Here is a 16513-nt window from a genome sequence, read left to right as displayed (position 1 = left end):
TGGTGCACTCAACACCGGTGCAAAATACCGACACTCCATTATTCATTGCACGTTTGTTTTTGTACTTTTTCCTGTACCCACTATCATATACCTACTTAGGATTTCCAGTTGGCCGACGCCGTTGGCATAACCATAAATTGCAGTCGATTTGAAAACGACAAGTTTGTGCGCTATATTTCACTTGTTTAGGCCATTATCATTTCGCCCACGTTTTCCCTCAATTTCCCATCCCATTGTGTGTTTCTCAGTTATTACCTACTTTCTATTGACGATAGCGACCGGTTTCCCGGCGGTGGCCGTTTTATTACATAAGCAACTGTCATCAAGCAAATAGTGAAGCTCTGTATGTCTCCGACCACATATAACATTCGCATTGTTTAAATGAAGTGTCCGTAATAAAATATTAATCGGTTTCCCAAAGTTCCTATCTTCGTTATGTACAGTCGCCATCGAACCGAGAAGTTAGGAATAAAACGTTCTTTCCTCCTTGGTGATTTGGTATGTTTTGTTATCCTGCAGCGTCTAGTGGACTGGACCCGATGGCGCCCCTTGATCCTAATACGGCAGTAAACATGGAATGCTGGAATACGAAGTCTGCAGGATACTCAGTAGATAGGACTTCAAGTCTTATTTTGAATTAGATTTTATTTCCGGTGATTATAGCGCTTCTCTGTTCCGAGTGCAATAAAATGAGTCCGCCTGGTGAATTGTGCATATAAAATCTTAAGTATATGCATATCAGTTTTTCTGAAAGTTGTATGTAGTTAGGTGCTGAACTTTCCGAATATGATTATTTTTCATCATTTTCAAACAAGCGACATGTATTTTTCGTCTCAATTGTTCGAGTTCGGCGAGCGCGTGTCTATAAGATTTAATCCTTAACAAATATGTGAAAAAAGGTGTTCTATACCTTGTTTGGTTTCATGCTTCACTACACCATTTAATTAAAAATGTAAAATTGTGTTAAATCTTGCAAAAGAAATGCTAATTAAAAGGAAATAAGCTCGAAAAGTCCGTTCCAATCAAAACTGAACAATTTCGACGATCCACAAAGTATCATTCGTGAAAAAGATGGGGTGTAGATAGTTTCATTCCCCATGGCAGAGGAAGCTGAAATAACCAGTGCACTCATTGATTTTCAACTGTCGACTGGTTTTTATTTGCCTATCATTTACAAACTTAATTTACTGATTGCTGCGCTTGCACTAAATTATCGCATCGATGAATTCTGTCGTTGCATCTGTATCTGCAGCGTTACGGCAGTGTTTCCATGTCATTGAATCAGAACCGTTAACAATATACTTTGAATGGATCGGCTACTGATTTTCATAAAAAATGGCAAAATTGTTTTGAAATGCTCTAGTAATACCATTCAAAGCAGTATAGGCTCAACAACTAATATATCAATTTAACCCTTTCATGGCGGATTGAAATGAGGTTTACTTCCAAAATTTACACTTCCTTTTTTATAGAAATATATGATCTTCGCCCACAAGTAGTGCCACCGGGCGTCCTCCCCATTGCAAAAATACGTAATTTATGAAAGACCCCTCGAACTAAACAAATTTTGCCTTATTATATATATATATATATATATATATATATATATATATATATATATATATATATATATATATATATATATATATATATATATATATATATATATATATATATATATATATATATATATATATATATATATATATATATATATATATATATATATATATATATATATTTTTTTTTTTTTTTTTTAATAAACTGAAACAACATAAGTAATACAAACTAATTACAAATTGAAAAAATCATCATCAGCATCATCATTTTCCGCTGTGATCGCTTAAATCTCGTGTTGAATTGTTTCCAGAAAATTTGAAGATCATTATACTTATCATTATTGTCTTTCGCTGCAATTTTCATTTCTTCTAATAATTTTCGATATTTCATTGTTTCATAAATATGTTATCTTACTAATCCGGTTTCAATGGTTGAAAGAGGACATTTAAATACATGTATAACACCATGAATTGACAACTTACTAGACATTGAATCAGGTGGTGCCGCTGAAGTTGAAGGCTCCATAACAAAATTTAACGAATTTATGAATTTGAAAACCAAGACACTGGAATGACACAACGTTCTAACTGAATACGAAAAGTTGCGGAGGGCGACGACTGTTCTTTGTTTTTTTTTCTCAAAAAGCAAAATGTGTGCTTTACTTTTGTATGCAAACGAGGGGGAAGCAAAAGTAATCTTCCAACGGGCTATTGTTAGGCGGAGTTTGATGGTATGAATTTGCTGCTAGTATTTGACTCTTCAATCAGTTTAGCGAATTTTATGATCATAAATTGAAAAGGGCTGAATGTTTTAATATTGTTTAAAATTTGCAGAGAGTGATAAAGTTTGACAAAATTGAAATTTCGTAAAGATTTGTTTACTGTTTTCTTGTTTAAAACTTATTTAATAACTTTTCATTGATAAATTTTGTGATTTTTGCCCTAATTTATCTTTTATCCTTACGGATTGAGTACGATATCATAAATTTTTATTAATGGGGTATCATGGTTATGATTAAAATTAATCCTGGATGAAATTTCAACTTCAAAAATAAAAACTAGAAAAATCTGCTATCGCTTTCTTCACTAAAGTGACAATTTGCGCAGTTTTGCGCTACAGCGGACAGTATGCATTTAAAAAAGCTTACGTTTTAACCTAAATTTTGAATGTAGTCACAACCGTGGCAACTAAACTTTTAAGCTACCTTGCTACAAAAAATCACGTTTTTTGAAATTTTTTCTAGTGTCAGGCCTACTATGACCAAATTTTACAATATCCAATGAAAAGAGTTTGTTTTGCACAATATTTACAACAACTTTTCTTTTGACTTAAAAAAATCCAAGCTATCATTGAAGGAAGCTACAGAGCGTTTCAAAATAATGTACTTTTTTCAGAAAAAAAGACAAAAAACGTCAGTTCGCCAAGCTTTGAAAGGTCATAAAAAATTCAGATTTCATGATATAGCTCCCAAATTTCGGATTTAGACACTTGAATGTTATAACAATAAAGGAAAAATATTATGTATTAGCAAAAGAAAAAAAAAATTTTTGGCTGATGGCCAGCGATTCCCCACTGTGCAACGGTTTGAATTGTGAAATTATTTGACAGCGCATACACCGAAATATAGAGCAACGATGATGGTGTTTTCCCATTATCAGAGTTGTCTTGGTTTGCTTCCGAACAATACTATTTTGCACTATGCGATGTTGCCGTGAAACAGCAATAATTTTTTGAAGTATTTAAAAAACCAACATATTTTTTTCGCGAAATAGTGTTTGAAATCATACAATTAAAAATGGCTAATGTATCTATAAGCCACGGTTTTTAAGCGGGAGTATGTAGCGCGTACAAATAAACCAAAACTGCCGTAATCTCACAGACTGACGTAAGGGCCAAAATGACCGATTTGTGTTTCATGCGATTAAACGATAGAACACACCAAATTGGACCTATAGGCGTCGAAATTTGATCAAAAGTGTAAAAAATAGCGTCATTAATTCACAAAAACGAAAAGGCGTAACCGCCATTTCTACTCCACGTGACGAAAATCCAACACAGCTATGTTTGCAATGCGTTTATTACATTCATCGACTCGAGAACTAATCAAGTAAATGGAACACGCCGTGTCAGAATCGGAATATTATGCAACTTTAATGCACCTCCGATTTTTGTTTCCCAAAAGTTAATTTAGGGTCTAAGCTTTCAAATGAAAGTGATTTTAAAATATTCTATCGGGGAAAACTTGAATAAAATGAGTTTGATTTTTTTTTTCAATTTTTCCATTATTTTTACCCGTATATGGAGAGGCTATATACACCATAGGATAAACAATATCTGTGTGAGTATATGTGTGTATGAGAGAGAGAGAGAAGGAGGGAGGGGCGGGGGTAGTACAGTGTAGTAGTGTGTACAATATGACTTCTATCGATAGAAAAAATGCAAAATGTTTATGATATGGTGATTTTTTTATTGTGGTTTTATGTGAGGCTGTTATTACATATTAGCAACGACTGCCTTGAGAATATTCTGCTGATATCTTTCATGCATTTCAGGAAGTTAATTTATCAATGTTGTAACAAAATCGTAGTGAATAGTCCCAACAGTCTGCTCCGAACACCGTCCAAGAACTTGTACTTTGCTGCAAAGCAAAACCCAGTCACATTAAGTTTGATAAGCTAACCGATTTTCGCAAGAACATGGATTTCGATGACCAGAAGTTGGCAGCATCCTATCAAAATTCACTGGAACTTTGTGAGTGTGTAGGCCTTACTACCCTAAGCAACTTTGCTTGGAGAGATTATAGATTTGAGAGATTATAAAAACGACGTCTTTAGAAAGTAAATTCAATCTAAGATTTTACACTAAAAGAATCATTTTGAAAGCAAAAAGTGATTTAAAAAAAATCGGTCATCTCAGTTTTCTTTTCAAAACAGGTTTTTAGATAGACAATTGAGTTGCCTAAAACTCTCCTGAAGTCACCAAAGTTCTTTTACTCTTGAGGAAGAAAAACAAACAGATTAATTGATTGAGACTTGAAGTTTTCCGTGTACGGATAGGTTTTCCCCTGAAATTAGTAAAACTTACCATAAGTAAAACTAACCATCATTTGTTAACTTGTTTCAAATGGCCTTCGAAACCTCATGATACCTTATGCACTTTTTTAGGTCCTACTCGAATCAAACAATCATTGTAAGTTTTGACAAACAAGTCCTTTTTTATATCTTTCTCTCTCACACACACATCCACACACACAACCACACACACATCCACACACACATTCACACACACATTGTTTATATCGTTACCATACTATATATTTCAATGTATCTATTAGGGTGGGGAAAACTGATCGATTTTCCAGAACCAAGCTTTTTTGGTTCCTTTTGGGGCCCCAAACACCCCTAAACATACCGGAAGTCGATTGGTTTTGTCTCCGCTTGGCGCATTGCATTTCAAATTTGTATGAAAATTTATATGGGAAAACCTACTTTTTTGCATTTATTTTTCTAGAGAGCTCAATAATACTCTAATAATGCACTACATTATGTTTAAGTATAGTATTTTAGATGCCTAACAACTTTGCCGAAGACACTGAAGAGCTAGGATGTCCATAAGAAGAGCTATAGCTGTTCAAAGTTGAGTATGTCGATTTAAATGCAGAAGATCTTGTTTTCTGCCAACATTACCAATGTACCGGTGTCAGCAGGATTCCCATCAGAAGTAACCTGTCGTAACGAGTTTATACACTCAGCTGGCTCAAGCAAACAAATTTAGGTCAACATTCTAGGCGTAAGTAGAAACTACAACGTGTTTCTGAGGGAACTTCTGATGGAAATCTGACTGACGCCGGTACACTGGCAGTGTTGGCAGAAAAAATGATTTGCAACATAAATTTCGACATACTCAACTTTGAACAGCTCTAGTATTTTTTTGGGGCACCCTAGCTCTCTAGTCTCTTCGGCCAAGTTATTAGGCATCAAAAAACCTACAATTTGAAGTCATAAAACCTTTGGTTTGAGCCATTTTGAGCTCTTTAGAATGGGAAATGCAAAAAAGTTGATTTTCCCATACAAATCTTCATATAAATTTGAAATGCAATGCGCCAAGCGGAGACAAAATCAATCGACTTCCGATAAATTTAGGATTGTTAGGGGCCTCAAAAAGAACAAAAAAAACTTGGTTCTGGCCTTCTACTATCAAGTTTCGTTTTTTCCATACAACAATTCCCCACCCTAGTACCTATCGTATCCATACATGGGCATACATGATCGAAACATTGAAAAAATTTTAAACTCATTTTATTAAAGTTTTCCCCGATAGAATATTTTAAAATTACTTGCATTTCGAAGCTTAGACCCTAAACTAACTTTTGGTGAAGAAAAATCCGAGGTGCATTGAATTTGCATAATATTCCGATTCTGACACAGCGTGTGGAACCAAACTTGGCATGTAGAAGTTTTTCTGAGCAGGAAATTTTTCTATGGTGGTACGACACCTCTCCCTTCTCCGCAAGATAAGGCTTCCGTACAAATAAAATATATATTTGAGACAATTTTTCCGGAAAACAGCTTGAAATGAACAGGAGCTAAAAGCGTATTCTCGGATCGCGACTGTTTGAATTGTTGAGCGGCTTTTCGCATACTACGATGGATGTACGTAAATCGGTCATCATACATTCGGCGATGTTTTGTGATTATATTATAAGATTATGCACAGATCAGATAGTTGAAATTCGTCCTAACACTTATTACACAAAGGTTTTTGGAAAAAGCTTCGTACTGAAAATTTTACTCGCTATCACATACGTCAGTCTGCGAGATTACGGCAGAAAAGCTTTTTAATCATTTCTGCTATATGTTTTCGAAAAAAGAACGATTCCAGTTTCGAATCGAGATGAACATCAGGAAAAAAAGTTAGGTCAAATTAGTGAATATTCAATATATTGGATTAGGTGAACTTATCGGACACTCTGAATAAACGATTTAAAAATGAAAAACCATTGAAAACATGCTAACGCACCATTAAAACATGCAGAATTGTTTGGGCAATCCCCGTAAAAAACCACGTAAAGTCAAGAATCCGCGTGCAAAAAAAAGTCGAATTCCGCACGCAAAAATTCAAGTCTTGTACAAGCATTGTGTCTTCCCGATTCGCACAAATTTTGCACTAAAATCGCACAATAAATGTGTGAAAAGGATAACGCCACAGTTGTACTGCGAATACATTGACACAGATTGAAATCAGAATATGTATCATATATCGACACTATATTTCTCACATCGAGTGTATTAGTGACTGCTACTCATGGAGCAGTGCAAGCAGCGAACAACAACTTGTGAACTCACTAGATTTATATAGCTATAATGCTCGATCCATTTATCTCGATGGATTTGGTCATTTGAAAGTACCATTGAATGATTTGCAAAAAATAACGAAACAAAATTCTGTTCACAACATTTTGTAATCAACGGTAGCTTCACCGAAAACCCTCCATTCCGCAAAGCCACAAAAGCGTTGCTGATTTCTTATGGCAACACTTGTAAATTGTGAATTATTATTATTTATCATCCTGTGCAGCTTTTTTCTCAAGCGACGAGAGAAATTTCTCTCTCGCTCGTAGAATTCCCATGTACGTGCGGGTGCGACAAGACTAGACACGTCATATACAATTTGCTGGTTGCTCTTTCGCTTTTCTTTCGGTTCGTATTGCGACGCGCAAGGTCTCGTGTCTCGTCGCTTTACGAAATGAGCAAGATACCCGTGCTGTACATACTTGATACTAGTGTTGTTAGTGTCACTCATACTGGGGGTGCGTGCTTGCTGCGGGGAATGCATGAAGAAGAAAGAGTATCTCGAAAGCGTGTGTGCAAAAGACTTGAGAAGCGTAGCATATGTCTCGTTCTCAAGCAGAAAGGAGGAGAAAGGTTTTGCTTCTCGCTCGCTTTGCAATGCTGCTTGATACCAGTTGAAACTGTTTAAGTGTAGTAGTTTGGAGCTGCCAAATACATTGAAAAAACGCTAGAGCAGTGATTGCGTAATGCCCAACACGCAATCATTGTACTGGTTCCAAATTACATCAACTTTTGCGCTGAAAACGCACAATTTTGTACTGGTTTCGCACCATTCAACTTTTGCGTGCGGATTCCGCGTGACAATAATAATTACAATCCGTGTAAAAAGTGGATTCATAAACGTTCAGTATGCGGCAGAAAAAATGCAAAAATGTTTGAACGTTAGTATTGTGTTAGTTTGTGTATCTAATGGCCGGTTTTGTTTGATAGTGTATTTGTTTATATTTACTTTTAAGTGCTGCAATAGAACATCGAAATCGGTTAATTGCAAATAAGTAAAACTGTACATCAAAGAAGTGATTATGAGTTTACTGTTCGCCCAGAAGATGTCGAAAGAGATTGCCGAGGTCGTTGGATGTCATTTGGCCACCGTTTATCTCATCGAAAAGTCTCCACAATATAGCCAGCAGCGAAAGTCGGGAAGTGGACTTTCACGGTTTGCAGGTACGGAAATTGTGATCAAATAAGTCCGTGCAAAGATTGCATGCAACCCGGTACGTTCTATAAGGAAACTTCATTTTACCGGAGAATGTTGAGGATGTTTCTGAGAAAGTAAAGTAGCGTCCAACGGTTTGAAAATTCCGCCTGTTTTATAAATACTGGTGTTGGAATCAATACCGAAGTGTATATTAGTATTTTGAAGAACCGAGTGCTACCCTGGGTGAAGGCCAACTTCTCTGATGATGAGTTGTGCTACAACAAGATAGAGCGCCATGTCATACGTCTAATCCGACCCAACACTGGCTGGTGGAAAATTGGAAGTTTTGGCCGAAATATTTCTAGCAGCCCGGACCCGTTGAATAACCTGAATATGCAACCCGTTGGATTGTTCGATTTGGGCGTATGCTGAAGCAACAGCCTGCAAAATATCTCACCCTAGTCCGAACAGCCTTAAGTCTAACATAGCGCGCACATAACGGTCAATGCCGGCGAACTACGTTTGAAAGGCATGTTCTAGCTACCGGCGTCGTCTCGAGGATGTCGTTGTTAAAAATGGAGGACACGACGAGTAAATTTGTTGGATAAGACCTTATACAGATATTTGAATTCGAAAATGTTGATATTGTTACCGAAAGTACTTTTAATAATATTCGAAAGAAACACCATAAATTTTCGCATTTTTTCTGCTGGACCCTGTAGAATAGGAGCTGTTTTATGTTACCTACTTGGATTTTCAAAAGAAAGGCCGTCGTACAAAAGCGCGTGGGTGGCACATCGCGTCAGGGGTTTATCAGCAAATTAAGAAACCTGTATGTTAGAGAATCGCCAAGGCACTCACCGTTAAGGCAACTGTCAACATCGAAACGGATAACGGCAATGCAAAATTATACAGCTCGCCCGTTTTCATGTTGGCAGTTGTCTTAACGGTGAGTGTCTCGGCGTCTCTCTGGTGTATAGACTGACTACTGCAAATGACAAATGAATTACCGGTGACATAGTAAACGCGGATAGCGTCGCGAAACGATTCTCGTTGCCGTGGTTAGATGTACAGCCGTAAGCAAATCGTCTTTAAAATTCTGCCAAAATACGTGATTGAATATTAATATAGGAGTCACAAATTCCTAAGCTCTTCTCAATTTGGACGTTTTTTCGTTTTTTTAGCTTTAGAGCTTAAGCTTCAACGACCGCACAATTCGGAGTAGATCCTCCGTGATGGATCTAACTAGTTAAGTTGCACAATGAATAACCGTACACGCAAAAGTTCAAGTCTTGCGCAACCACTGTGTCCTTTCAGTTGACAAATTTTCTGTGTTATTAACGCACAAAATATGTGTGGAAAGCATAACGCATCAGCTGCACAAGGAATACATAGAAATGATTCAAATCCAAATGTATATCATTACTACACGGCAAGGCAAATCGTCCTGCGCCGTTATTCACGTCCACTACAACCAGAGCCTCACACTACTGAGCAAAGCGACGCACTTGCTTGAAGAGAGCAGCAAACTGGTGTGATCGAAAGGACAATATGCTCAAACACAACAGAGATCGCTGCAGATCGTGCTTTGTGAGAGAAACATATACCCAGGTAGGAAAGTAGACAATGGTGTTTACTATGCATCTCGAAACTGAAAAAATATCCAGCCGTACATCACGCATGTTTGCTCTTCGAATTATATCGAATTGATCTCAGCAGTGTACTCCGCGCGGCCTTCTGCTATGCATTCTCTCTAGAGTAATTCACCACTCTTCTCCCGCGCAGCTGTGGTGTAAGCAGGGTTGCCACATTTATACCTGTTTTTTTTTTGACAAAATCTGTTTCTCTGTATTTCAAGCCGATAAATCTTTATCGAGCAAACTAAGAATGTTGGATGGAAAAATTCTTACTTGCAGAATATATGTAAACATATTAATTAGTGTTTTTTTGCCATTGCTTCGTCTTTTTCTTGGTCTTAAACTTTCAGTAAGTAAGGCGATAATTAAATGTCTTAACTGATGATTATTCATTTTTCTCTACGTGATGTTTATACATGTTTTTGCTTAATTGATCTGCAACGGTACCAACATGAACAGTAAGCCTATAAATCTACAGAAATCACCGCTACAGTCGACAAACAAATAAACATATCTAATGTCTTCTCTTATTATTATTGCTTCAATGTTGTTTTTGAATGATCTGGTTCATGAAAATGAATCGATCAGGGTATATTTATATAAACTTAAAAGTACCTAAATTATCAGCAACCAATGCTGTATACACTGTATCAACTAGAGCAGGCTCCTGAAAAATGTAACCAATACCATGGGCGCAACTAATGACAATTTCTAGGGGGGGCTAGTTTTCATGTATGTCACTTAAAAAAGAGAAAAAAGAGTTTGAATATGCTTATTTAATAACGCTTAAAATAGTATCGTAAAAGCAGAAAAAAAATACTTCGGGTTAGAATCTCCGAAGATGTACTGAATATCTTGAACACATCGTCAACGCCCAGCTCTTTCAGCAACAATGATTCGATATTGAGGAGAGCTAGATTTGGTAAACGGCTGGGCAGTGCTTTTTAACAGTTCACCCGTACTAGTTAGAAGAAAATAGACCCCAGTGTGGTTCAAGGCATATTGCCCTATTTCTACCTCCACGTGATACCAACTGTGATACGAGCAACCAAGGAAAAACCGGTAAACCGGTGGGGTAGTTGTTCTCCTAGAGAGCAGCTTGTCTGCGCGTCCTTTTGATATTTTCGAACAGAAGGTGAATGAACCCCATTGCACACCTGGCGAAAGACAATAGGTTGCGGTGGGCCGGTCACATCTTAAGAATGCCAGACGACAACCATGTGAAATCACTTCTTTTCAGCAACCCTACCGGCACAAGAAATTAAGGGGCGCAGCGTGCATGATGGCTCGACCACATCGAAAGAGACTTGCTAGTGATGAGACGTCTGGGGAACTGGTGAAACACAGCCCAAAACCGAGTAAACTGGCGACTTCTTGATACAGCACGAGTTACTACAGCTCTCGTCTGACTGGTAAAGTGAGTAAGAGAGCAGAGGTTGAGAATCGATCCTGGGTGCAGAACTAGTTCTTAGCCAATGAATGACGACATCTCAATTTGTGTTGATTTTGATGCTCTGATAAGTAGTATGGAATGTATATATATTAATTACAATCATTCTCTGGGAAATTCTAGGGGGGAGCTAAACACGTAGTTGCGCCCATGACCAATACCACTATAAATCATTATGAAGATACTAACACCGATGAAATCGTTGTAAGCGAAGTAGTTCGGAGCTGTAAAATACATTCAAAATACGCTAGAGAATCAAATGCGTTATGCCCAACGCACATGCGTTGTACTGGTTCCAAGATAGATCATTAAATGCTCTATAAAAGCTGATCCGTGGTTACGCACACTATTACTTTTGCGTGTAAGATGGCTTATTCAGGATCAATTCACAATCTTCAATGTGCAACAATTCAGTAGCTTCCACTTTGTATAGATCGATAACGCCGCCGGCTACGTCTGTTCGGTCGTTTAAGGAAGGAAAGAAGGAAGTGTTATAATCGTAAAGTAATGTAAAGTAATGAAATTCTGATATAATGTTCAAAACAAATGCCATATTTAGTCCATAATGGATGCATATTGAAAAACAGATTAATTTTGGGTCATATTCAATAAAACTCTTTTATTTTCTGCGTTCGAATAAAGACACAAATTGAGCTGTCCTTAGCCTGACGGGAATTATATCCTTAAAACTATTAGTAATGAGTCTAAATTGATTGTTCAATGCTTGACAGCAACTGCCATAAATCAATCATTTTTTTACTTTCCCAATTACAACTTTGTGTGCAAGTCATTTGAGCTTTTTCTTTGGGAAACGTGCCCAATTTAAATTAAATTAAAGAAAAAAAACTCACAATGCTTTGACTGTTTTTGGTAACCTTTTCAAAGGATTTTAAGTTGTGTCGTTAAATATTGTGTTATAATGATAAACATGTTATCGTAATTTTCATCGTGCGTTTTTGCGGTGCAGCTACACCATAACTACCCTTTTTCTGCTTCGCGTAGCACGCGACCGAAATGGAATGCAGTTTAGTTTTTTGGATCGTTTTTCAACTGCAGATTCGAAACGATTTTAACGTAATAAAACCAAACTCTATCCATCAAATTTATTCTACTATCAAACTATTTTTAGATTTTAGTTTCTGTAAAATATTTAATTATGGTGAAAGTTTTTTGCGCTAGCAGCCCATATAGTGAATTACTCCATTCGGTTTATAGCTTTAAAGTAGTTATTCATCGATTTCATTGTTGAAACTAGTGTATTGCGTGGGGCAAGTAATTGTCGGCAGTTGGAACGCCCGATTATGAGTCAAATTTGGCAAGCTGAGTAATATTAGCACAATTCTGCAATTTAAATTGATGATGTTATCAAAATATTCCCAATGAAAAGTTATAAATTTTTTGAGGTTTACGGTTACATTTTAGTGTATACCAAAGTCAATCGAAATTGAACCACTTCTGTCTGGTTGCCAAATTTATTCGAAATAAAATATTGAACGGAGAGTTTGTCGATTGGAATAAAGCTGAGACGAAATTCAATATAATACAGTTACATTATGACGGTAATATGTCATACCTACTGAAGGAATATAATCTGTTATTTAAATGCATATCCAGAAACTGCTGTTGGTAATTACAAATTGAACCAGTAATAATCAACCAATACATATTATAATAAAGAACTTTAGATAATTTGACTTGCGATACTGTACTTTGACGCAGTATCGATTGACTCTCTCAGCTACTAAATATGTATGAATTCCATATTTATTACTATGAACCAAATGGCATGCATAAACGCATCATTTGTTCGTATTGGTTTCCACTACGATTGCTACAGTGTATAACATGCAAATGCATGCAATCTCGAAACATTGTGGATGGAGAACTGCCAAATAAGAAAAGACTTATGCAATGCTGATCCTGATGATAAGCTTTTCGCTTAATAACTAATCGATATATGAAATGCCTTCGAAATGGACTAATCAAAAACCTTATTTTCAAATATGCAACGTGCATGAATTCCATTTTTATCGAATGCATTATTTGTTCCTAGTGCTTCCCACCGCGATTGCTATATGTACTACATCATCGAAAAGCCGGAGAATCAGAACGGAAGATGGAAAACTGCCAAATAAGGAGAGGCTTATGCAACGTCACATCAATGCCGAGATTTCAAATAAACAATGTTAAGCCTAGTAGCTATTTCGTGTCTTTCATGCCGATAAGGTAATTTCTGATGCTAATAAACCACTAAAAAACAACTTATTTTTGATTATCTAAGTTAATTTATCTTCATGTTGGGTATGTTAATTGATGGGCAGGACAGCGCCGGTTGCAATGATTTAATAAATGTGCCGTGGAAATCAGTCACTTTAACACGCAAAGTTCTAATTTCCAGATATTGTCTAATACTATTAGTTGAAAAAAGTAGAACAGTTGGATCGATAATACAGCTCTATTCATATTCAGTGCGCGACTATCAATTTAATGCATGATCGTTAGTAAAATCCACATAACAGAGCATTCGTTAGTTTATTGGATACTATCCAGAATATTGATGAAAAGGCAACGTTCTGAAACTCATTAGGCGTCATTAGGTTTAGCTATTTACTATTTAGATCCGGTAACAAAAGGCCAAATGACAAAGAAGCATCATCACTCACCACAAACAAAGCTATAAGACCGTAGAGAGCATTTAACGACGATGGCACCAATTTCTCAAGTGATGCTCTACTGCTGCGTGCTTCACTCGAAACTGTTTTCAACTTCTTTTGTTTTAATTCGCTAATTGCCACTGCACATCCACTTTGCTTCCGAGGAGAAGCCAAGATACTCTGATGGGGTAGCTCTTGCTGTGTGTATGTGTGTGTGTTCACTCACCGGATGGGGTATATATTTTCCGCACTCGACACGAGGTCGTTCCGGTCGGGTGGAAAATATTCGACTTATTTCGGTTGACAGACGGTACTTCTACGGTTTGCTCTGAATTAATTCGTTGGTGTAATCTTCTAAACGACCACTCGTCTTTTGTGCAGATGGAAAATGAGTTACTGATACCGATGTCAAAGGTTGAGAATATGTTAGTTTCTGCTGTGTATGGTTCTATTTGCTTGCACAATCCACAGAAGTGAACTGATGTTGGACAGAGTCACTACACTTGGCTTTCACAACCTTCCACTTGCACACTGACTGTCGAAAGGGACTTGAAAAAGGATGATAGCACGGTAGCTGGGAGATCTCCGGCATCTAAGTCTCCGTTCCCAGAATAGTTCTTCAGCGGTTTTATCCGCGAGAGTCTGGGAGTAATTGCGAGAGGTCGCTATAGATAGCAAGAGAGCACACAACAATGCGAAGCTGATATCAAATAATCTACAATAACGTTTTTTTTGTTCTTCTTTAAATAGTACTCAGACCTTTATCTCGTGGATACTGATAACAATTTCGTACTGCCATTGACACTGTTTTGCCCTATCCTACTTCCTTGCCGACAATTCCTATATGTGAAGCCCCGGTGGGTGGCAGAAAACCAAAAGCAGGCTCCCCCGTCCAAGTATCTTTTACCAACGAAGTTATCGGTAAATTTTATTTGAGTTTCTGATTTTTCCTCTCCCTAACTTTTCCTACGGCTGCTCGCACACGCCGCAATCGTAACCAAAATTCAGTTTCCGTTCTTCGGTTTTGTTGGTGTTGTCTGTCGATATCCTTCGCGTTTGACTGTGCAGCCTTCCGATACTCACTCTTTTTTTCTCTCGTGTTTTCTTCTCTTATCTCTAACTTTTGTATCCTATATATGCTATTTTGAAAGTCAAAAATATCAAATTTTCGTCTGTTCCACCATTGATTTTCCCGCAGTGCTTCAATACTGTATGATGCTGTATGCTTGTTACGGTTGTTGTATTTTTACGATACTTACTGTTTGATCGTTTTGCCTTTTCGATATTTTTTTTTTATGCAACACTGATGAACTACCGCATTTTCAACTTATGTCAGCAGGAAGAGTAACGCAATTTGCACACAGGCTGAGCCGCAAGAAAATCTCCAACTTGCTAGCAACGATTTCACTCACATTATCCTTTTCAAGGATATCGCTTTTCCCCGCAGCAATATTGCTCTAAGCGGATTCTGGGACAGAGTGCAAATTTCACACAAGTGCTTCCAAAAGATTCGGAAAACTTTCGTTCAACAGCAATCCACTCTGTCAGGTTACTGGTCGTCACACACGAGCGAAAAAGTTTTTAATTTCATCACCTAACGGTACAGGATTAACATTCGAGACAACTCATTGTGGCACCGACGTGCGATTCGAAAAAGTTTCAGGCTCATACTACCAGCAGCTCGCACAGACCAAAAGCTCGGAACTGAGATGGAATTTTCATCGAGAAAAAAATAGTCGCATTGAACGATTATATTTACTTCTCAATGCTCACTAACACACTCTCGTACACTCGTGGGAAACGACTTAATATTTTTCCGTTACCTTTATTCGTCGGTTGTTCCTGCTCCTGAACTTAGCCCGAGCTGTCAAGAGTTGGTTTGTAGCCGATATGTTTTAGCCGATTGGAGTGGGAAAAGTGCCAGCAGTGTGGAAGGACCAAATACGTCGTAAATTTTTTCCGCGAGAGTGGAATTGGCGCATGATTTTATTGTTTTTAATACTGTTGTTGTGCTGCATATTGGAGCTCTATCCGTCCCATCGCTAGACCGTATGTTTACCAATACACACAGATAAAAGGATATGCGAGGATTCCGCAAAACTGAGAAACGAGAGCTGGAAGGCAATCGCGCTCTGCATCGGTATGTATGTACTGGCCCCCCATATCGGTGACTTGTACTGGGGCTGAAAACAACGCAACGTGCCAATAAAACTGAGGGGAAAATCGGATCGGATGGGACGTCAATGACGTCATCGTCGCAAGGAGAAAAGTTTATCTTACGAGCTTCCATCGGAAGCAACAAGAGAATCTAGATGCATGCACGTGGGCCCAATCACATCTGTTCGAGCTTTTCTCGCAAGCTAGTGTTCTAATATGGCGTGCTTACAGCTTTTGAGCTTTATGGGTTACCTTGCACACAACCAGTTGTGGGAAAGTTCCGCTTTTGTCTTCTATAGATAATTTTTTATCATTGTGATAAAAATTAGAAATGCCCACAACTCAGTACAAAATTTCAACGAATTAACGTTTTTTTTTAAATATTTTGCGAATTTCGGTACTCCTCAATTACAATGAACATTCTGTGCCGAACACGCATCAGCATCGGTTGTGCTTCGAAATCGCTCCGATAAATTTCAATACGTGTGTGCAAGTGGTGGCATTATTTGACCGGTGTCTTTTGTCTAGATTGCTGTATCGCAAGGTCAAGCGCCTTTGTGTTACTG

The 16513-nt window shown here is 37.6% G+C and overlaps 1 protein-coding gene across 2 annotated transcripts in view; it reads right to left on the bottom strand.

Annotated features, from left to right (window-relative positions):
• Positions 1 to 15537, bottom strand: part of LOC129726852 (acetylcholinesterase) — a 92709-nt gene extending 77172 nt beyond the window's left edge. Inside the window, exon 1 of one of the 2 annotated variants that reach the window (XM_055684008.1) lies at positions 13800 to 15537. The gene's annotated coding sequence lies outside the window, so the exon portion shown is untranslated. The remainder of the gene's footprint in view (positions 1 to 13799) is intronic. The other variant, XM_055684007.1, reaches the window with a different exon arrangement.
• Between the last annotated feature and the right edge of the window lie 976 nt (positions 15538 to 16513).

The sequence above is a fragment of the Wyeomyia smithii genome, chromosome 3, assembly GCF_029784165.1.
Source record: "Wyeomyia smithii strain HCP4-BCI-WySm-NY-G18 chromosome 3, ASM2978416v1, whole genome shotgun sequence".
Taxonomy (NCBI): domain Eukaryota; kingdom Metazoa; phylum Arthropoda; class Insecta; order Diptera; family Culicidae; genus Wyeomyia; species Wyeomyia smithii.
This window is presented reverse-complemented; position numbering and strand designations above follow the sequence as displayed.